This window comes from Hakea prostrata, chromosome 3 (assembly GCF_041222555.1).
Source record: "Hakea prostrata isolate BN-2017 chromosome 3, UWA_Hpros_2, whole genome shotgun sequence".
In the NCBI taxonomy this organism is placed as follows: domain Eukaryota; kingdom Viridiplantae; phylum Streptophyta; class Magnoliopsida; order Proteales; family Proteaceae; genus Hakea; species Hakea prostrata.
In genome coordinates, this window is record NC_142602.1 from 45,164,636 (window position 1) to 45,187,819 (window position 23,184).

A 23,184-nucleotide genomic window follows, 5' to 3' on the forward strand; every position below is an offset into this window, starting at 1 on the left:
CAAACCTAGAACGATATTTTACTCATTTCAACATCTGAGAACGTGGAAAGGCTCCTCTTAGGCTCCTCCTTAGCTTGGGTGATGATCTTCTACAAGAATCATTGTCTCTTTTCTCCAACTATCATCTTCCAAGGTATTATTCTCTCTCTTGCTCTCTATTCTACTCACTTCCCTTCTTCTTTTATTGATGAGACCATGGCCAAGGTGCTGCAACCTTGCAAACACCTTGCCATGAACGTCTCTTCCCATTTATACTTGCTTTTCCCTTCATTCTTGTTATGCCTCACTTGCATCTTGATCCTTACATATACATTACCATGATTCCTTGCTTAACAACTTGATTTCTTATACTAAACTGAGATGTGGAGTATGACTAGTTTAATCTCTGCCTTGCAAATGATTGTAATCAAGTTCCTAACCTATTCCCCAACTAATTCTCTAGCTTCCCTTTCAATTACATCAATTTCTCATGAATGCTAGGATTCTTGTCTTTAGAACATAGGACCTCAATTTGGGGGTTTTCATTTGGACCATTGGATTGTGATAATACTTGCTAGGTAGTGTTCTTACATTGTTATGAATCATCCCTCCAAGTTTCAGATCGATCCGAGCCCCGGAAGACCCATTTCGGACCAAAATCCCCAAAACCCATTATGCAGCCCCGAAGACAATTTTGGTCGATACCATCGACCAAACTTGTTGCTGACAGCAACCTTGCTCCGTTTTGATCCATTCGACCTCCGATTTTCCCGATTTCTTTTCTAACCTTTCATTTATGTTTGTCTAGGGTCTTATTACTATCTTTGGATCATTCTTTTGAGATTATTGGATTATCATCATCGCGACTTAAGGTAAGGACGGTTGTTACCATAACTACATAGATTATGTGATTCTTGCTTCTATGTTAGAGACTTAGTAGATTTACCTTCTTTATGGTATTTCCTACAGTATATGACTATTATAAGTACTTCAAGTATAGTAGTGCCATGTTTATTTTAGGTGTGTGCAAAACTCCTTGATGTTTGGATTTGATCTGAGCCTTCAATTCCCTATTTTGAAGTTGTTGTTCTGATTGGTCGACTCATTGGTCGACTCGACCAATCAATCGGCCAATTGATTCTGTTTTTGAAATTTAAATCGTGGCTACTCTATTTAAGTCTAGTCTCGGGAATACTCCGCCTCATCTGCCTCCTAAGCCTCTATTTAAGATTATGTGATTCTTGCTTCCATTCTTCTTCCCTTTTCTTGCATTTTCAAATACCATGATATGATTTTTCTTCAAAAATGCAAAATGCTTGTTGCTAATGGTTAGAATCATGCCTAGGGATATTTAGAAACATGTTCCCATTAGTTTACAAACAAAACCAAGCATAGAACACAAGATTTCACACTTTGGTTCCAAAATCACTATTCATTTCAAAATTTTCCAACTTTGCAAACACTTGTCCCATTTTTAAACCAAATTGAATTTTGACATGAAACCAAGTCCCACATGACTAATTTACCATGGGGAAGGTGTTCCCACACTCGGTTTGCCGAAAATCCATTTTTTGAAAAATCACAAATCTAGCCCAAAGAGGGATTTTTCTTCTTTCTTCTTGCTGAATTTCTCTTCTACGGGGCTAAAATGGTAGATTTTCACCAAACAAGCCATCCCAGCATGTTTATCCAAGTCTTATGCACATGCTAGTATGTTTGAGTCGCAGTTTCACAAAAATTCAAATTTTTTGAAAAATTTACGAAAAAATGCCCTTCATCTAACAATTGCACACAGGGACTAATCAAAATGAAATCTTTTTTGTCTCAACAGATTCGTCATGCCCAGAGAAGGACGGAGAGCTGACAAAGGTCGAGGGCACGCTCCATGGCAGGAGGTTACCGAGGAGGACCTCTTCATTTCACCTCAGGCAGAGTTCCTGTATGAGCGCTACTTCTACGACATACCGATCGAGTACGGGCGGTTGGTAGTCTTGGATGAGCTAGAGACCTTCGCATCCAGGGAGAGATTAGAGGCGATGGGCTGGCTACCTTTGTACACCACGCCATTTCCGGTCTATCTAGAGCTCGTTAGGTACTTCTACAGTAACCTGACCTACCGATTCGAGGATGACCCGCGAGACGGTCCTCGGGTTGTCATCTACTCGGTGGTCAGAGGCATCGAGATCACATTCACCACCAATGAGATGGCTACGATCTTGGGGGTGCCGTCCGTACAAAATTTCCTTTGGTGGATTCCCCCTCGCACGGACATTTTAGAGGCTCTTCTTCCATACGAGACACACGAGGTATGCATGACTCTGTGGGATGATGAGGACTGCTATATGCCCAGGAGTGGCACTTCTATGTGGCCATTGGCTCGAGTTATCGCTTGCTTCGTCGGGCGAAATATCCTTCCGAAGGTAGGGCATCACAGTAGGGTGATGATTATGGAGGCATTAGTCATCTACAACATTTACACTGGAGTGCAGATAGACTTGGCTCACATCATGCAGCATGTCATGATAGATCGAGTTGAGTCCCCCGGGGTCAGGAACTTAGCTTTTCGTCGAGTCCTGACACGCATCTTCCAGTACTTCTTGGTGGACTTAGAGGACACACGGATGAGGAGATTCCTACTCCACGATTATTTGAGGTTGGGGGTTCATCTCACCGGACTTCTGAGACTCTAGGTGCGGCTTCTCATCAATCTTCGATTCATTCCATACTCGAGAGGATCGAGGCTCGATAGGAGGCTTTAGAGGTTGGACAAGGGAGGATAGAGTCATACATGCGCACTCTAGATGAGAGGTTTGCACGACTCGAGGATGAGTTCAGATCGAGGAGAGGTCAGACAGATCGTCGGAGCAGATCACCTAGATAGATAGCACTAGGAATTTCCTTTTTATGCTTTTCAGATGTACTTTCTCTCAGAATTGTAAAAATTCATTATGTGATTAATGAGAACTTGTTGTTTTGCTTATATTTTTGTGCTTATTCCATAACCAGTTAAGTTTCATTTATTTAGTTACTAATCCCGGTTATCTATTATTCATCTCTAAGAGTACTTGAGTTACCTTTTGATCTGTAACTCGGAATGTTCCATCATCGCTTCTGTGGTTAGGGTCTTACTGAACTGTGGGCTCTGATACCACTTTGTCACATCCACCCAGCCGGTACCCTCTCTGGCATACCCGGGATGTGATCCACAGCCCCGAAGATCCATAGTCCAAGGACCACACCATCCACATCGACGATAACACGATCATGAACAATCAATATTAAACTAAACAATTAATAATAATAGAATTCGGAAATGAGATACCAAAGATAATCAGAGTGCGGAAATAAATATCTTATCAGATAAAATTAAGAAGGCAATGGGCGGAATCCACTCCTTCAACCAAGCGGAAAGTGAGGTCAAAACTAGTTAATTACAAGTCTCAAGTTATAAGGATAAATCGAAAGTTATTACAATTCCACCAAGTTTAACATGCACAAAAGAAAGGGGGTGGGCAGCTATGCATAAGTCTCCTCCACAATAAATAAGTTCTCTTCAAAAGTGAAGACCATAGAGATCCAACATGGCTGCTCCCAAACTATCCAAGGGCTAACCTTGATACGCCGAAGGATCTTCTTCGGTACCATCACCGAAGTCTTCATTGTAGCTAGCCTCCGGATAGTAGTATGGGGTATCTGGGTCCGCCTCGGGGAACATACCATCAAAATAATCACCTGTAGAGTAGTCTAACAAAACATTGCAACAGAAAAAGGAATGAGTTCAACAGAACTCAGCAAGGTAGTTATTCCACAACATATAATCCACATGATAACCATAAAATGATGCAGATGATATGAGACATATGATGTAATATGATTCTAACCCTAAGTATGCTGGTCATCTATGGTAGGCATGCTTTAAGCAGTAGCACCATACTTCTTTAGGTAGTCTCAGTCACTCATCATCGGGGGGAATTGGGTCCTGCATCCCTCTCGGACAAATCCATGGTTGGTGTTTCGGTCACCGCTCTCTCACATCACCATTTGGTCTAAGTATTGGCGCATGTAAAGGTATAGCCTAGCCCAATGCAGGTCATCTACTTAGTCATATCATGTCAGTTCCAAATACGTCCATTCCTCCCCTCTCAGGATCCTTTCCGGTATCCTTCACACTAGAGTCACGGATATTACCCACCGGACTCATCAACCCAATTGGTCATCCAAAAATAGTAGACGGGAAGCTCTCACGTCCCCTCATGGATCATTTCACCGGTCTAGAGTGCCCATGAGCCCAAGTCTAGCCATTTGCAACCCTACCAATAAATGGTCCCTTTCAGGTATCCGCAATGCAATTTGTGTCCTCTCACGGAGTGGTTACCGGTTTTGAGAGCCCACAAATCCACAGTACTACCATGGGTCGTTCGGTCTCAATGCTCTTCCGAATTGGGTCTGATATGATAGGGACATCCTAGCCAAACACCACTAGACAAGTCCTATGTATGTCATCCAATAACCCGGGAAAGCGTCGATGGACATCTTCGGAGAACATCCCATACTGGTACTCCTCAATCCCAAATTATACTTAAGCAATCACATGCCCAAGTTCATCATATCAATTCACAAGATACAACATCATAGTAAACATTCTATTCATAACATTGACATAATTCATCATATATTGAAATTGATAAACATAATAAGGCATTGTAATAAAACAAATGTAAACACAATGCTACTGTTATAAGACATATGTAGCATGTCTAAAATGGTAAAAACATGAGATAGAGACTATGTTCACTATGTTAGGAATATTAAGTCAAAGTCACACATCTTAAGTGATTGTAGCGATAACTATCCTTACCTTGAGTTGGAGAAGAAGATGGTCCAAGATCACAAGCAAGTGGCCCAATTAGTCTAAAACCCTAAACAAACATATATGAAAGATTAGAGAAGAAATCAGAACAATCAGAGATCGAACGAATCAAAACTAGGCAAAAGTTGCAGACAACAACTCTGTTGGTCGATACATTGGGTCGATGGTATCGACCAACAAGTATCGATCCAAAGAGTCTCGGACAGCAAGTTGGGTTTTGGCTCAAAGTTGGTGTTTCGGGTCTCGGATTGATACGAAACTTGGGGAATAGTCTAAACACACTATAGAGACCCTAATTATCAAAGAATTAACATCATCCAATGGTCAAATTAGAAATCCCCAAATTGGCATATCAAGTTCAAGAGTTGGAAATCATGGCATTGGTTATTACTTAATACAAATTGGGGGAAAACATAGTGGATTAGGTAGGGAATAACTTAGGAGCAATATTGAAGTCATATGCAAGGTATAGATTAGGTTAATCATAGGCTTCATCTCAGCTTTGGTAAATAAAGTAAGTTGGTAAGCAAAAAATCATGGAAATGCATAGTTAATGGTCAAGAGGTAAGTAAATCATAGCAAGATTGGGTAGAACATCAATGCATGACGTATAGAAGACTCATGGCAAGGTGTTTACAAGGTTGCAGCACCTTGGCCATGGTCCAAACAGTAAAAATGAGAATAAAGATGAGTGAGAAAGAGACTAGGAGAGAGAGTCATACCTTGAGAGTAGAGTAAGAGGGTCAAAGTGAGTGGTTGGCAATGATTAGTGGGGAAGATGCTTCACCATTACCAAGGAGGAGTTCTTGGGAGTCTCATCCACGTTCTCAGGTGCCTCAGTGATTAGAATAGCGTTCAAAACACGATGATGGAATAAATAGAGTAGGGAATATTCTACAGAATCTTTAATTCGGATTCAGCAACACTATTGGGCGATACATTGGGTCGATGGTTTCGACTAATAGTATCGACCAAAACATGTTTCTGCAGAATTTTTCAGAATAGTCCAGCAACTTTAGGTGTGGACTTGGAGGGCTATACAAGGTCAAATTGCATGGGGTTTTCTCCTATATTTCACTCAAGAAGTCTAATTTTGGGGAATACCTTCGAATTGTGCACAGGAGTCCGTTCGATATCTCAATTATCTCACTCTTCATCAATGCGCAAATTCTAACTTAACACTGATAATGTACTCAAGGAAGGAGCAACATCATCAATGTCCATAGAATGGAGTTTCGACACCACGTCATCAACTATTAGGGTCCACAAGTCCCTTCTACCACCACTTCGGGTCTTCGGACCTACAAACACAACAATTTTCGGGTCGGGTCAAGGTTAGGTAAAAGCTGGATTTTACAATAGAAGTTTTGTCCTTCAGAGTCTCATCCAAAAGAACATTTAGATTTTCTTTTTCCTGAGAAATCAAACTTAAAGAAACCCTGACATTTTCTCTTTCTGCAGCAACCTCACGAAGTCTCGATCCCAAACTATCATTCTGATATTCCAAAACAGATTTTTCTTGCAAAACTGAGTTAAAGAATTTATGATGATATTCATGAGCCAACTCCAAGTCTGCATTCAATTTCTTAGTCCTTTCAAACTTTTCTAGGAGTTCGTTTTTCTCTCTCTCAACATCTTTTGACCAGGCAAAGGCTCTGGCTAATTTTTCTTTGAGATCTTCTCTCTCAATAGTAGCATTTTAGCCCTTTCCAGAGCATCATTCTTTAACATTTCGAGCTGGAGAAGCTCATCTTTGTGTTTCAAAACAGCACTCCTTAACAGAAGCCTCTTCCTGCAAGTTAGTGCATAGATCAGAGCAGAGTTGGTAATCAGTTTGTAAATCGTCTATGTCATTGATCAAATCTATCTCTCTGAATTCAGCAGCTGTCAATTTCTCTCTGAAGAGTTCAAACTTTTTATGAGTTCTTGTACCTCATTGATCAGTTCAAAATTTCTTTTAATCAAGCCTGTCATTTTCCGAGACAGAACTTTTTCTCTTTCTAGTACTTCAGAAAAAGCATTGAAAGCAGCTTAAAAACATTTGTAGGTTAATCAATAAAGAGCAAATAGAATAAGTAAAGGAGATCAATAGTAAGTTAGTTTTAGTAAGAGAGATAGAAATTTGTTTCTTACCCCCATCCATGTGAGTAAAGATCAGGGTCAGACATACGGGCTGTTTCTCTCTTATCACGAGGAATCCTGCCCTTTGTTCCCCATTCTCTAGCAGCCTCCCAGTTATGGCTAGTAGTATGGTTTTCTTTCAAGAGCCACTCTGGGTTAAAGTGATTTCCCGAGTCAGCAACACTCTGAGTATCATCTGGCTAATCAGGAATTGGTTGGAGATTGGTAACCTTGATCATATTATGAGGACCCACATTCGCAGCTGCATCATTTGAATCAACCTGCATATCAAAGTTTTCAGCTACAATGTTCTCCTGGTCCTCAAGACCAACTTGGGGATCAGCTAGCACATTAACTTCTTGGGGTGCAACATTAATTTCTTGGGGGACAACTTCAAAGACTTCTTCATGTGGTAGGATGTTCTGGACATTTTCTTCAGGAACGGGAGCTATGTTAATGTCACAAATGGCATTATTCACAGCAAGATTTGGTAAAGGCAAAACAAAAACGGGGGGGGATCATTCACAACAATATTTTCATTCTGAGGCATATTTTCTGAAATATTCTCTCCAACAATAGTTTCCAAAGGAGGATTGGGCACAACAGCATTCTCATCAAAAAATTGATCAGCAATCTGTTCAATAATTTCACCTACAGCATGAGCGAGTATATCTTCAGCAATTTTCTTTAGATGATCAAAAGAATAATCAGGAATTTCCTTACCTTGACCTTCATTCTTAACCATCTCTTTTGGGAGAATAGAAGTGTCATGGGGTAATTCGGCTGATGCAGGGAGGAGTGTATGTTCTATGGCTTCTTCAACAATGTTTTCAATGGCTGTGGGGGCTTCTTCTTGAGCATTACTTTTTTCAATGGGGACTTCAACGGGAGCAGAGTCAGATTCTTTCTTCTTCTTTTTCTTGGAGCCAGATAACCCCTGACTAGAGGCAGGACCTATAGACCAGAGTCTACATCTTAACGTATTGGAGGTTCTAGAAGTTCTTTTCTTAACAACAGGAGTGTCACTGGCAACAATTTTAACGAGCTGCACATTGAAGTTCACCGACGCTGAGAATTTGGTGAGCAATAGTTCCTATATATGTATATACATGGAGTGAATATAAGGTTTTGTAAAAAGAAAGAAAGAAAAAGGAAGAAGGAAAAAGTATATCAATATTATTGTCCTTTACTTGGGAAAAGACCGTGGTTTGCTAGGCTTGCGTCAGTTTTCAGGTTAGCCGCATCGATCGGAGTTCCAGTAGAAATTAAACCCCAGGTCTCTCGATCATACTCATTGAGTTCAGGATGCTTGTTCAGAGGAAAAAGAGAGTTCAAGGAATGCAAACACCAATAGGAGCAGAAATTTGGATTTGGAATGGCACAGAAAAAAAATTTCTCTCGCCACTACTTGTTATCATGAGGGATGGAAGAGTCAATGAAAATCTGGGACTCTCTACCCAGTTCATTTGCAATGCATGTTCTTCTTGCAAAATGAATGGATCCGCATTTGCGGGATACTTTCAAAGTATAGTAGTTTCTAAAAAGTTCAACAGAAGGAAGGCACTTCATTCTAAGAATAAAGGCAAAAAAGCAGTGTACTAACCTCCAATTATTTGGAGTGAGCTGAGAAGGGCAAACATGATAGTAATCCAACAGGGACTGGACTATCGGGATTAAAGGGATTCTAAAGCCATATTCAAGGTGGTCAAGATAGATAGTGATAACTCCGGGATCAACAGTATATGGACGGTCAGAAGGTCCGTGAACCCATATTTTGGCATTGGAAGGAAAGTAGTAATCTTCTAAGTAAGATGATAGATGAGACTTCTTTATCTTGGTAGGATACCACTCTGGACCAGCATATTTCGGGTCTTTCTTCTCCTTGGACATGTCCACAGGTGTATAAGCAACGATAACTTCGTCATGAGCATAAGGAGAGGGTTTCCAATCCGTAGGATTCTTACCGGAAGGAGTACCTGAGATATTCATCGGTCGTTTGGTACTTGGAGGCATAGTGGGCCTGTGCGAAGTATTGGGTGCCGAAGGGATGGTTGCAAGATCCATAGTTGAGACAGGAAGGAAAGAGGAGGAAAATTTACAAGATGAAACTTAGAAGGAAACTTGAAGAAGAGTGATAGAAAATGGCGGATGGATATATTTAATATTCTCGGAGAAAGCGCGGACATAGTATGGATGAGAACAGATGACAGTTGATGAATAAATATAAAGAATGAAGACAGGAGAAAGAGGTTTCTTGAAAAGTGGAGGGAAATACACGATGTTTCAAGATCAATGGTCATTACTTTTCGTAACCGATGCGTGGAGTCAATCGGTGGATTTAAGGGTATTGCGGTTGAGAGCACGAGGATGATATAAGAGAAGTGGGGGAGGACATAGTAACCGTACGTTGGGAAGAGACATAATTTATGATCAAACATCACGAGAGGGGATAACGTCAAGGAAGATGTAAAGTTATATTTAAGAATGTATAAAAAGTCTGACAAGGAAAAGATTTTGGCTGGTCTACAAGATGATTTGGGGGCTGAGCATAGAAGCATAATGATTATGGAAGATGGTTTGATTATCGAGAAAATTGTGATTTTATGAAGAAGATGAACCACAGATCAATGTTCGAGTTAATGATGATTGACAACCTGATATTATAGTTTTTGAAAATCATAAATTTCTTGGGAAAAGATGTTGGTAATACTTCAAAAATAGTTCAATTCAATTAATTGATGGGGGAAAGATTTCTTACCTGGATTCGCTTTCCCTTTTAAGAAGTAATCGCAGCGGAAGTCTAGATCCACGTTCTCGTTCAACCACCAAAGCTCTACCGGGGCGATTCCACAATCACTAGGAAAGGGAATGATATCCACAACCCAAATGCCGTGGATTAATGGAATGAAGATCAAAAGCGAGGAAATGAAAAAATTTCCAAGCCTGCGATTCTAAGAGAGAGGGGGAGAGAGATGGAGCCGCCGTTTCTCAGAGATAAATCTCGTGCGAATGAATCACACACTTACTCACTAATGCGGTGGTTACCAAAATATATAACCCTATTTTGTAACCGCCCTAATAATGAGTTTCCAATATTGCCCTTGGACATTTAATTTATTAATCATATTAATAAATTCCAACAGCTCCCACTTGCACAAGGGCAAGTGTTAATTTTTCAATGTGTCCCAGACACACTTGTATATCCCAAATATACACATTCAATCTCTCTGCTATGTATCCCAGATACATAGACCTCTTGTGTCCCAGACACACATGTATATCCTAGATATACATATTCAATCTCTCTGTTATGTATCCCAGATACATAGACCTCTTGTGTCCCAGACACACATGTATATCCCAGATATACATATATATTGATCTCTTCACTATGTATCCCAGATACATAGACCACCTGTGTCCCAGACACTAATATCCACAAGTCATACTGGCAAAATGGGTTGTGCGACCGGTGATATACCTGCATGCGTGAGCCCCAAACTAGAAACCTTCCCAGAAGGCCAGAATGGCACATCACTCATAGAAACAAATCAAATAAACATTAGTATAACACAGTGTCCTAGGTTTATTCAAACTCACCAGACTAAAGGTATCTTGATCCCTCTGAGAGATCACCTTCTTGTCCTTAAAATGTTCACTATTGTAACACATACAGTTGGCGCCAGCAAACACCTTTTAGGGTGCAGTTGAATCAAACCTTTCCTTTCGCCCCAGACCATCACTACACTTAGGATTGACTCCTTTCCCGGTAGTGCCCCTTTAGGTCGAATCTATCATGACCATAGGTAACACCCCAAAGTAGCCACATCAACCCTTCGTTTCATGATGTCGACGAAAGTCACTAAGAACACTAATGGACCATAAGGTCCAGGACTCACACAATGAGAGGAGCAGGGATCCATCCTCTCATTTCCAATGATCGCTAAGCACACATAGTATGATATACGTGCTATGGTGGAGCATTCTATATACAATAGAACGTATGTCCATCTCAACACCATACAGGTCTTAGTCTAGTCGCAAGCCCTTGCGCCTAACCCGAGTTTCTTTATTGTCGCCACCCTAGCGCCACATAAAGTACTCGCCCTGGCTCCTATAGGCAACATGAATAGTGGGAACATTCATGTCGATTCTCTTCACAATAGAGAAACTCATCTTGATTCCAAATCAAGGCGACATCATGATTATGAATTGACCTACACAAAGTCATTCACAATCCGTCTCATCTCTGCTCGCTTCCAAGGCGCCAGAGGCGAATGCTCGTGTGAGTGAGCCATTCTCTTGCCTATTGACATATCTTGTTTTATGCTAGAAGAAACACAATCACACAGAAAGTGAATAAGAATAAATGCTGGAATGAACTCATATTATTCAATAATAAAAAAGTCTCAGTACAAAAATAAGTCATAATCTACGCAAGCCCAAGGATTTTTCATGAGAAATAAAAAACATCCTTGGCTATAGGTTTGGTAAGAGGGTCAACTACCATCAAACTAGTAAATATATGCTTAAGTACAACTTTCTTCCTTGATGTAATGTCTCTAATAAAGTGATATCTCAACTGTATATGTTTGGTCTTCCCATGATACTTGGGGTCCTTGACATAGCTAAGAGATGCCGTACTATCACAGTAGACAAGGGCAGCCTCTTTGGATGTCATCACAATCCCAAAGATGTCTAAGGAATCTCCTCAACCAAACAGCCTCTTGAACCGCAGCTGAGCATGCCACATACTCTGCTTCCATGGTCGAGAGGGATATACAAGCCTGCTTCTTGCTACACCACGAAATGGCCCCGCCATTCAGCAAGAAAGCATATCCAGAGGTTGATTTGCGCTCATCGATGTCTCCAGCCCAGTTGGCATCACTATAGCCAACTAAGCGCAAATCCAATCCTTGGTAACACAACATGTAGTTACTCATTCCTCTGAGATATCTCAATATCCTCTTGACTGCTTTCCAGTGCTCTATGCCTGGGTTTGATTGGTACCGACTAACTAAACCCACTGCATAACAAATATCCAGCCTAGTACACATCATAGCGTACATTAGGCTACCCACTGCACTGGAATATGGAACTCTTTCCATCTTGGTTTTCTCCTCTGGAGTCTTAGGACCCATATCAAGGCTCAAATGCAAACCCTTCTCCACTGGAGTATCAATTGGTTTGTAGTTGTGCATCTGGTATCTCGTCAAGACATTGTCAATATAGGTCTCTTGAGATAAACCCAGTAATCTCTTTTGCCTATTTCTGACAATCTTGACACCAAGCACATAGCTTGCTTCACCCATGTCCTTCATATCAAATACGGAGGACAACAATTTCTTAATGGTTTCCAATAGCTCCTTGCTATTGCTAGCCATAAGTATGTCATCTACATACAGTGTCAGAATGACATGATTATTATCAGAGCTCTTGGTGTAAACACAGTGGTCTTCCTCAAGCATGGAAAAACCATTTTCCATCATAGCTTGGTGGAAGCGCACATTCCACTGTCTAGATGCTTGCTTTAAGCCATATATGGACTTCTTAAGCTTGCACACTTTGCGCTCAAGTCCATTTGCTTCAAAGCCTCGAGGTTGATCCATATAGATCTCTTCCTCAAGTTCTCCATTGAGAAAAGCAGTTTTTACATCCATCTGATAAAGCTCCAAGTCCAACTGAACAACAATGGCTAGTATGAGGCGAATTGAGGCAAACCTAACCACAGGGGAAAAAGTTTCCTCATAATCAACGCCCTCTCGTTGGGTGTAGCCCTTAGCCACTAAACGAGCCTTGAATCTCTCAATAGATCCATCCGCCTTTCTTTTGATCTTGAGAACCCACTTGTTCCCAATTGCCTTTCGGCCTGGCGGCAAGTCAACCAAGTCCCAGACATGATTAACTTTCATCGACTCCAACTCTTCCTTTATTGCTTTCAACCATTCCTTTGAGCTTGACCCCGCAAGAGCTTCCTGCACGCTCTTTGGTTCATGCTCATCGACTGAAGTCATCTCACAGTCGATCTCTTCAGGAGTTACCATGTAGGCTTCATCCCCTATGTCGAAACGTCGACGAGGAACTAGCCCGCGCCCAGTACGGCGCAAGTGCATGTCAGATCGCTCACCGTCTAAGCTAGCTATCACATCTGCACTCCCACTCCCACTATGATCTTCTGGATGAACCCCAGGTTCATTATCCAGAATCTGAATCCCTGGAGTGACAAGACCACTATCTTGTATCTCAAAGAATTCCGATGATTCTTTGTTAACTCCTGAAAGAGATGGAAAATCATTCTCCAAGAATGTTGCATCCCTAGACTCAAGTTCCGTTCTCCTCTCACTCTCATCTAGTCCAATGAAGACATGGCCCTTTGAGGGATCAGAATATCTCACAAAGATACACTTTCTTCCTCTGGGTCCAAGCTTTCCATATTGGTGAGAAGTAGAGTGAACATATGCTGCACATCCCCATGCGCGCAAGTAACTCAAATCTGGCTTCCTTCCGGTCCACAACTCATATGGTGTGGAAGGAACCGATTTGGTTGGAACTCTATTGAGGATATAGGCCACAGTCAACAAAGAATCTCCCCAATAAGAGATGGGTAGATTTGCCTGCGCCATCATGGATCTCACCATGTCTAGCAAGGTTCTATTCCTCCTCTCAGCAACCCCATTTTGCTTGTGGAGTCCCCCGGAATAGTAAGTTGTCTAGATATCCCCTTTTCATCACATAACCCTTTGAACATATCGGAGATATACTCTCTACCTCTATCCGTTCTAAGAGTTTTAATCCTTTTATCTAACTAATTCTCAACTAAGCTTATGAATTTCTTAAAACATTCCAGAGCTTCTGACTTATGAGAAATTAGATAAATGTGACCATACCGTGTATAGTCATCTATGAATGTGATGAAATAAGCCTGTCCTTTTCTAGTATGCACATTCATGGGTCCACACACATCTGAATGGATAAGTTCTAAAGGAAGAGAGGCTCTCAAAGCCTTTTTAAATGGTTTTCTAGTTGCTTTTCCTGCTAGACATGACTCACAGGTTGGCAAATCAGATAGTGAACCATGGCCTAAGAGACCTTCTCTTGCCAACCTGTTCATCCTATCTAAGCCAATATGTCTTAGTCTAGCATGCCACAAATTAGAAACAATACACACAGTATCTTGGCAAACAAAAGCACTACTAGAATAAAATGAATAATCAATTGTATCCAATACAATGAAACCATTCAGAAGAAAACCATAACCATAAACCGTATCACCCAGATACAAAACCAAAGAATTGTTTTCAAATACAACTCTAAAACCATGTCTCATAAACCACTCTTGTTTCTGTTCCCAGCTCAGTTACTTTGCCTAGACCACTGAGGTTGAGCTCTCTCCTTCTTGCGCTTGAAGCCTACACCCTTACTAGTGCTTGCTTCAGCAGCAACTACTTCAGTGTGAGGGACATCGGCCAACATCCGATCCTCCTCTAGCTCAAGGTGCTTGGCAGCTTGATCAAATGTCTTGACCTCATCAACATGAGTCAAAAAGATCTTCATATGCTCCCAAGTCTTTGGCAATGACCTGATGACTGCGGAGACTTGCTCCTCATCAGTCTTCTGGCGCCCACATGCGCTCAACTCACTAATCATGCTAGACATGATGGTTATATGCTGCCTCATGGTGTGACCCTGGCGCATCTTATAACCGTCAAAGGTGAGTCCGAGCTGGCAGCCTCTTGTGGTGGAAGTCCCTCCATACTGGAACTTCACAGCCTCCCACAAAGACTTTGTAGTCCTATGCTTCTCATAACGAAGCATCAGGTCATCCCTCATGGAGCTCAAGATTGTAATCCTGGCTACCCGGTCTTTCCTCTTCCAGGCAATGTAAAGCTCAAGGTTCCTGCTATACTGTGCAGTGGTACCTTCCTCAGGTGGGGACATGGTCTAGTTTACGGTTTCCAGCATGTTCTATTCTTCTAGGAGATACTGCACCTTTCGGTGCCAAAGGTCATAATACCTCTCATTCGGTTTATCTCCTTTCGCGAAGTTAGCAACAATGCTCTTGGTAGCAGCCATTTATTCTAGAGACATTACATACTAGGATGAGTTCAACTATTCTAGCATAAAACACAACTCAAGCAACAGAAAATCACACTAGCATAGTCAACCTATGGGATAAGCATTTAAACCAAAAGAGATGCTAACAAACATTCAATCAAATTCTCATGCAAACCCACATAGACTTATACACTAGTTTCATTCTGTGCAAGAAACATGATTGATAAACCCATATATAAAAAAATAGTTTTATTAAAATAAAACATGCAATCATGTTAAAGCTATGAGGTGGTTCACACAGAACACTTCTACCTCATTAGCTCCCACTAGGCCCCATTAGGCCCTTAATGCTCAAACATCACATAGATTGTGAGCCATAGATGTCCAATAAATAGAAACACATTCAAAATTGGACAAAAAACTCAGACAAATTCTGAGACGGATCACCGTCTGACAATCCGTCTGAGATAGATTCTGAGACGGCTCTCCGTCTGGGAGTCCATCTGCCCAGACGGACTGCCTTCTCACCAGACGGACAATCCGTCTGGCATTATGTGACCAGACGGATTCTGAGATGGCGCATCGTCTAAGAGTCCGTCTGGCTTCTGTGACCAGACAGATTCTGAGATGGCGCACCATCTGAGAGTCCGTCTTGCTTCTGTGACCAAACGGATTCTGAGACGGCTCACCGTCTCAGCATCCGTCTGGTACACAGACAATTCCCCATTTAACGATTTTTTTTTTCAAAGAAAAAACATCCACGAACACATGGAAAAAAAATCCAGCATTAAATCTTAACAAAAAATATCATCATGGATTATCAATTCATGCAAATCTTCATTAGGGAAATTCACAAGATCCTCCCACTCGGATCCGAATCAAAATTAAGGGTTTCCAAAAACCCTATCAATTCTCCCATGGGTTTCGTATTAAACCCTAGATTCTCCGTAAACCCTTGATCCTCCCATTGGATCCATACAATAAAATTAAACAATGGGGAGGAACAAAAAAAACATGGGAACCAATGGCTCTGATGCCAATGTTGGTAATACTTCAAAAATAGTTCAATTCAATTAATTGATGGGGGAAAGATTCCTTACCTGGATTCGCTTTCCCTTTTAAGAAGTAATCGTAGCGGAAGTCTAGATCCACGTTCTCGTTCAACCACCAAAGCTCTACCGGGGCGATTCCACAATCACTAGGAAAGGGAATGATATCCACAACCCAAATGCCGTGGGTTAATGGAATGAAGATCAAAAGCGAGGAAAGGAAAAAATTTCCAAGCCTGCGATTCTAAGAGAGAGGGAGAGAGAGATGGAGCCGCCGTTTCTCAGAGATAAATCTCGTGCGAATGAATCACACACTTACTCACTAATGCGGTGGTTACCAAAATATATAACCCTCTTTTGTAACCGCCCTAATAATGAGTTTCCAATATTGCCCTTGGACATTTAATTTATTAATCATATTAATAAATTCCAACAAAAGATATAAGGTATTGATCCACTGAAGATTAACTGCGTAGAAAAAGCGGTATAAGGGTTGATGAGACACATAAAAAATCGATAAATCAAGAAGGAGAAATATGAAAGGAGATCTTTATTCTCATTGAATGATTTAGATTTAACGTATATAGCCTTTTGATCAGAGCTCAACATGGTATTCTGGAGTTCCTTGGAAGAAAAATTTAAACCTCCTGACTAGAGTCTCGTATGAGTTCGACCTGATCAGCAGGCTTGGGGGCTTGTGTTATGACTAAAATATCCCAGTACCGGTTTAAGATGGTTTTGCTCCGGTTCAATGATGGTTTAAATAGGTTCGATTGTTTCAACAAAGAAATCTATGGGTCCGCCCAAGATTATAAAGAAAGGTTGATCATCACCATCCAATCAGAAGCTATGATCTAACGGTCATGGTTGAAAACATTATAGGCGGGCAAATCTATATAAGAGGAAAAAAGGACTCGTCGAAGGTAAGTCTCTTAGATCAGTTCAAACACTGGATTTATTCTTGATTTACTCCATTAGAACATCTCAGAAGCTCTTTCGAGCTTTGAAGAACTGTCTTCACATACCTAACTAGATCGTCGGAGACGCGACGCCGGTCAAGACGATCGGCTCCGTTTCTAATCGGTGTGTTTCCATTTTCTAGTGAACGTGAGACTAACAGAGGAATCAAATCAACCAGATCAACCCAGATCTGAGGAGTTCGGTGCGAAGGTTGTGGTTCAAAGCTATTGGCAAAATTAGCATCAACAGAAAGAAATCATGGAAATGTAATGTATGTAATCATAATTATAGCAAGAATGAAGTGAGATTGATGGAAATGAAAGGGGAAGCTCATGGCCAAGTGTTTGCAAAGTTGCAGCACTTCAGCCATGGTCCCAAGAGTAGAATTTAATAGGGGATTGGGTAGATTAGAAGGAGAATAAGAGGAACCATACCTTGAAGTGATGATTGGGATGGAAAGCCAATGATTGGAGCCAATAATCTTCACAAACACCAAGAGATGGCCTAGGGAATGTCACTCCTCGTTCTCTGGAGTGCCAATGATTAGGGTAGACCTTCATTCACGAGTTCCAAAAAGGTAGGGTCAAAATGGTCAAGATTTTTATGAATTTTCGAAATTCATAACTGCTGGTCGACTGGTTAGTCGACCAAGGCTGACAGCAAACTTAGAGCATGGATTTGGAAGGCCAGACTAATCCGAATTGAGTTGGGTTTTCTCCTACAAGTCAATCAACAAGTCTAGTTTCAAGAAATACCTTCGGATGGAGCACGAGAGTTCAATAGGTGCTTCAACTAATTCAATCTTCTTCAATGCGCAGATTTTCACTAAACACTGACAATGTGCACAGGTAAGGGGCAACACCATCAATGTCCATAGGCTCTGGATCAAACACCGAATCTTCAACTATAAGGGTCCACAAGTCTCTTCTACCTCCACTTTGGGTCTTCAGACCTACAACAGTACAAAATCCGGGCCGGGTCAAGGTTAGGATAAGACTGGATTTTACACCAACAACGGTAGCCAGTCTGTGAGGGTTTTCATTCCTAGGTTGTGAAGGATACGAAACTGAGTTGGTTGGTACCATAGGGGAAGTATCTGGACTTCATATAGTGGGTTACCAGTATGACCTTGCATTGGATTAGAAACCTCGACATGTGCCAGTACTCATGCCAATGGTCATTGTAAGAGAGTGTTGACTTAAACCCCAGCCATGGATGCCTGATGAGGACTTAACCCCCTTACCTAGGATCCTAATAGAGGTAACCAGTCTGTGAGGGATCAGAGTGACTAGACCTACCAAGAGGAGGGCTGGTGTTATATCTTAAAGCATGTTATGTGAAATCTAGCCCAAACCTAGCCAGGACACCCTATCTGTTTTGGGTGAAGAAAGGCTTGCTTAATGTTTGACCTTGAAGTTGTTCCTTGATAACAGTGTTGCTATCTTTGAAAGTCTTAGGAATTAGGGTAGATCCAATGTCCCAAAGTGAAGGAAGAAGTCTCTGTGGGCCCTCTCAGTAGAAGACATGGTGTTTGACCTGAAACCCATGGGGATTGTTGATGGTGCTCCATACTTGGATGCATTGTCAGTATTTGATAAGAAACTGCACCTTGAAGAAGGGGAGTTTAGTGATGGACCTAATGCACTCCCGGATTTGATTCGAAGGTAATTCTCTGACCTAGAATAGTTGATTGAGTTGTAGGAGAAAGACCAAGTGAATTCCAGTTGATCTGGCATTCCAATTCCCTACCTTAAGTTGTTGTTCTTGCTTGGTCGACTGACCAGTCAACCAAGCAATTTGCCGGCTGAATGTTAAGTGTGAGAAAATTTGGTTTTTTGGTCTTTTTGAGTTCTACTTAAGGGGACTTCATGGCTTTAACCATTGGAACGTGGGAAGGCTCCTCTTAGACCTCCCCTTGGCTTGGGTGAAGAACTCTACAAGAATCATTGTCTCTCTTCTCTAATATCTTCTACAAGGTATGTAATCTCTCATTCTCTCTCTAATCTACTTCTACCTCACCTTATTCTTGCTATTGGGACTATGAAGAAGGTGCTACAACCTTGCAATCACCTCTTCTATTGTCTCTTTTTATTTCTATAAACCCCCTTTCATTCTATCAATGCTATGCATCTCATATCGATTCTTAACCTTGTCTTTCTTATGAAATTCTTTCATAGCAACATGATTTCATCTCCTAAACTGATTCCTATGGTATGCTAGGTCTGATTATATGTTAGTAATCATTCCTAATCTATTGCTTATCATTCTCTTGATTTAACCCCTGATTTCCCCTTGCAATTACAATTGATTTCATTGAAGAACATGATTTTAGCAATGTAGAAGCTAGGGTTTCAAATTGGGGATTCTTAATTTGACCATTGATTGATGTTAAATCTTTTCTAGATAGTCCTCATTTACTGTTCCTAATATTCCCTCCAAATTTCGGAGTGATTCGAGCCCCGGAAGCTAGGTTTTGGATAAAAAATCCAAAATTTGCCCCATTACTATTCACCTGGTCGATTGCTTGGTCGACTGAGTCAGTCAACCAGCTGAATATGATTTTTGACACTTTGTCCATTTTGATCTGTTCGACCTCTGATTTGCTTGATTTTTCTTCTGATATTGCACATATATTGTCTAGGGTTCAAGTACTAACCTTGGGACCATTCTCCTTGATATCCGGACCCTCTTCGATTCGAGTTAAGGTAAGGACGGTTGTTACCATAATTACATGGATTATGTGAATCTTGCTTCTATGTTGGAAACTTAGTAGATTCGCCTTCTTTATCGTATTTCTTACACTATATGACTGTTGTAAGTACTTCAAGTACATTAGTGCCATGTTTATACATTTTCTTGTGATCATGAATATTCATTTTGTTATTTACATATGTGATTGATCATGTTATTTTATATATCTTTCTATATGATGAAATATCATTTGTGTATGATACGATGGAATTGGGAATGTGATTGAATGGGTATAATTTGGGATTGGGGAATGTCCTTTTGACATTTTTGTCCTTGGACATCAGAGGGAATAGTATGGGATGTTTCCAATGGTGCCCAATGACGCTTTCCTGGATTATTGGATGTCATAGATAGGGCTTGTCTAGTGGTGTTGGCTAGGATGTCCTTGCTGTATCAGACCTGAATCGGAAGGGCATTAAGACCGAACGACCTGTGGTAGTAATGTGGATTTGTGGGAGCTCAAAACCAGTGAGTCATATCCGTGAGAGGAGATAGATCACATTGCGGATACTCGTTAGAGGCCATTTATTAGTAGGGTTGCAAATAGCTAGACTTGGGCTCATGGGCACTCAAGACCAGTAACCAACCCGTGAGAGGACGTGAGAGCTTCCCATCTATTATTCGTGGATGACCAATAGGGTTGATAATTCCGTAGTCAGGGACTATGCTGACTCTAGTGTGAAGGATACCGGAAAGGATCACCCGGGGTGAGGAATGGAAGTATCTGGATTTGACTAGAAACGATTGAGTCGATGACTTGCATTCGGCTAGGCTTTACCATGACATGTGCCAATACTTATACCAAATGGTGATGTGAGAGAGAGGTGACTTAAACCTCAGCCAGGAATTGTCCCGAGGGATGCAGGACCCATTGCCTACCAGAGCCGAGTGACCAGACTTACCCAAGAAAGTATGGTGCTATGACTTAAAGCATGGCTACCATAGAGACTAGCATACATAGAGTTAGATTCATACATGCATCGTCTGTTTCATTTCATCTTGCATCATGTTATGTTTTGTATCATGTATCTATGTTATTGTGGAATAACTTGCCTTGCTGAGTTCTTTTGAACTCACTCCTTTTTGTGCAAATGTTTTGTTAGACTATTCCACAGGTACCGAAGAACTGGATGGCCAATTCTATGAAGCGCCCTTTGATGAGTCATACTACCATCAAGGTGCTGGCGACCATGAAAACTATGGTGAAGATCCCTCATTGGATTATGCTTCGTACCAAGTCTAGTACTTTTCAGGAGTGGATTCGGCCTTGTCTAGTTTCATATGTTTATGTTATTGTGGAAACATTGTATAAATTTGAAGAAACTATAGCTTAGTTGCTTACCTTTTTCTTTCCCTTCTTTTGAAAACTAGTTGTAACCTTTACTTTATTTTGATCTACCTTCCGTTGTTGTTGTGGAGTGGGTTTCTGCCTCATTCCGCATTTTTACCATCTATTCTATTGGTATCATTTTTCACACTCTGATGTTCTTTTGTGATCCTTCTGAGATCCTTTCTTGACTTTTATTATTAAATTACTTGAATACAATGATTTGTTCTTGCTTTTGATTATATTATTGTGCTAAGTGGGTATGATCGTTCCTAAACTTGATCATCGGGACCATGGATCACTCCTTCGGATATTCTAGATAGGGTACCCCCTGGGTGGATTTTGCGGGATGTGACATGTCAACTATTTAGAGACTTGCATAGTTAGATCTTAGTAGCATTCATATTATTGCATATCATTCATTTCATATATACATTGCTGATTGTGTCGATATATGTATGAGAAATGTGTTATCCTTACTGAGTTCATAAGAATTCATTCCTTTCTTTGTATGTTATATTAAACTGTACAGATGGTGGCACGTCGTCAGAAATGGGAGAAGTTCTATATGGGTCCAACTTCTTATTTGAAGAGGATGTGGCACCGTTAGTGGGAGACGAAGATGTGGTTTCTTGAAGCCTCCTGCAGATGCTTGGAGTGCGCTTATAGCACCCATTGATGGCCGGAGAAGGTAGATCATCAGACATTATGAGAAGTCCCTGGAGAAGAATTGGAGAACTCCCTATCTTGTTATTTTGGGAGAGAAGTCTGTAGCTTTAGAAAAGTCTTCTGGAAAGAAGATAATTTAGTTTATTTTATTGCTTCCACTGAACTCGATATTCTTTTAAACTTGATTACTTTTATTTGATTATTTTCTTTGATTCTTTATTGGAGTATTTGGACTCTTGTAACCCCTTTGATTAATTATTGAACTTGCTCTTGCTCTTGATTATCTATTTCTTGCATTTATTATTGTTGATGGGTAAGACTGTGGATCCTATGATGAATCGCACCCACGGGTTGTAGGGCGGGTAACCGAGACCAGCGGGTGGGGTGTGACAATAATTCCTCTCATTTAGTTTATCTCCTTTCGTGAGGTTAACAACTATGCTCTTGGTAGCAACCATTTAACTAGAGACAATATATGGAAGGATGAGTTCAACTATTCTAGCATAAAACTCAACACAAGTAACAACAATTCACACTAGTATACTCAACCTATGGGATAAACATTTAAACCAAAAGAGATGCTAACAAACATTTAATCAAATTCTCATGCAAACCCACATAGACTTATATACTGGTTTCATTCTGTGCTAGAAACATGATTAAAAGACCCCCAATCAATACAATTTTATTAAAATAAAACACCCAATCATGTTTATGCTGTGAGGTGGTTCACACATAATGCTTCTACCTCAGTAGCTCCCACATAGCCTTATAAGGCTCTTAATGCCCACACATCACTCAGAGTGTCAGGCCATTGGTGTCCAATAAGTTAGAAACACATTCTAAACTGGACAGACCACCGTCTCAGAAACCATCTCCCATACGGGATTTTGTCATTTCCGTCTGATCCACTGTGATTAGACGGGAGTCCGTCTGGTCCAGTGTGACCAAATGGTGTTTGCAACTCATGTATGAATTGTATATCCGAAAAATGGAAAAAAATTCATTTTCACCCAAAAATTTCCTAAAAAACGCAAGAAAAATCCAACAATTATTAAACAAAGAATACATTCTCATGGATCATCAATCATGCACATTTTTATAGAAGGGAAATCACAAGGATCCTCCCACTTGGATCCGAACTAGAAAAAATTAGGGTTTCTTAAAACCCTCTCAATTCTCCATGGGTTCCATTAAACCTTGGATTCTCCAAAGTGGGTTTCTATAAACCCTTGATCCTCCCGTTGGATTCATTTAAGAAAGCACAAACAATTGGGAGGAACCGAGAATCGTGGGAACCATGGCTCTGATGCCAATGTAGGTAAAACTCTCTCTATATATCTATATTCGATAATAGAAGGGGAATGATCCTTACCTGGATTCGCTTTCCCAAAGTAGAATTA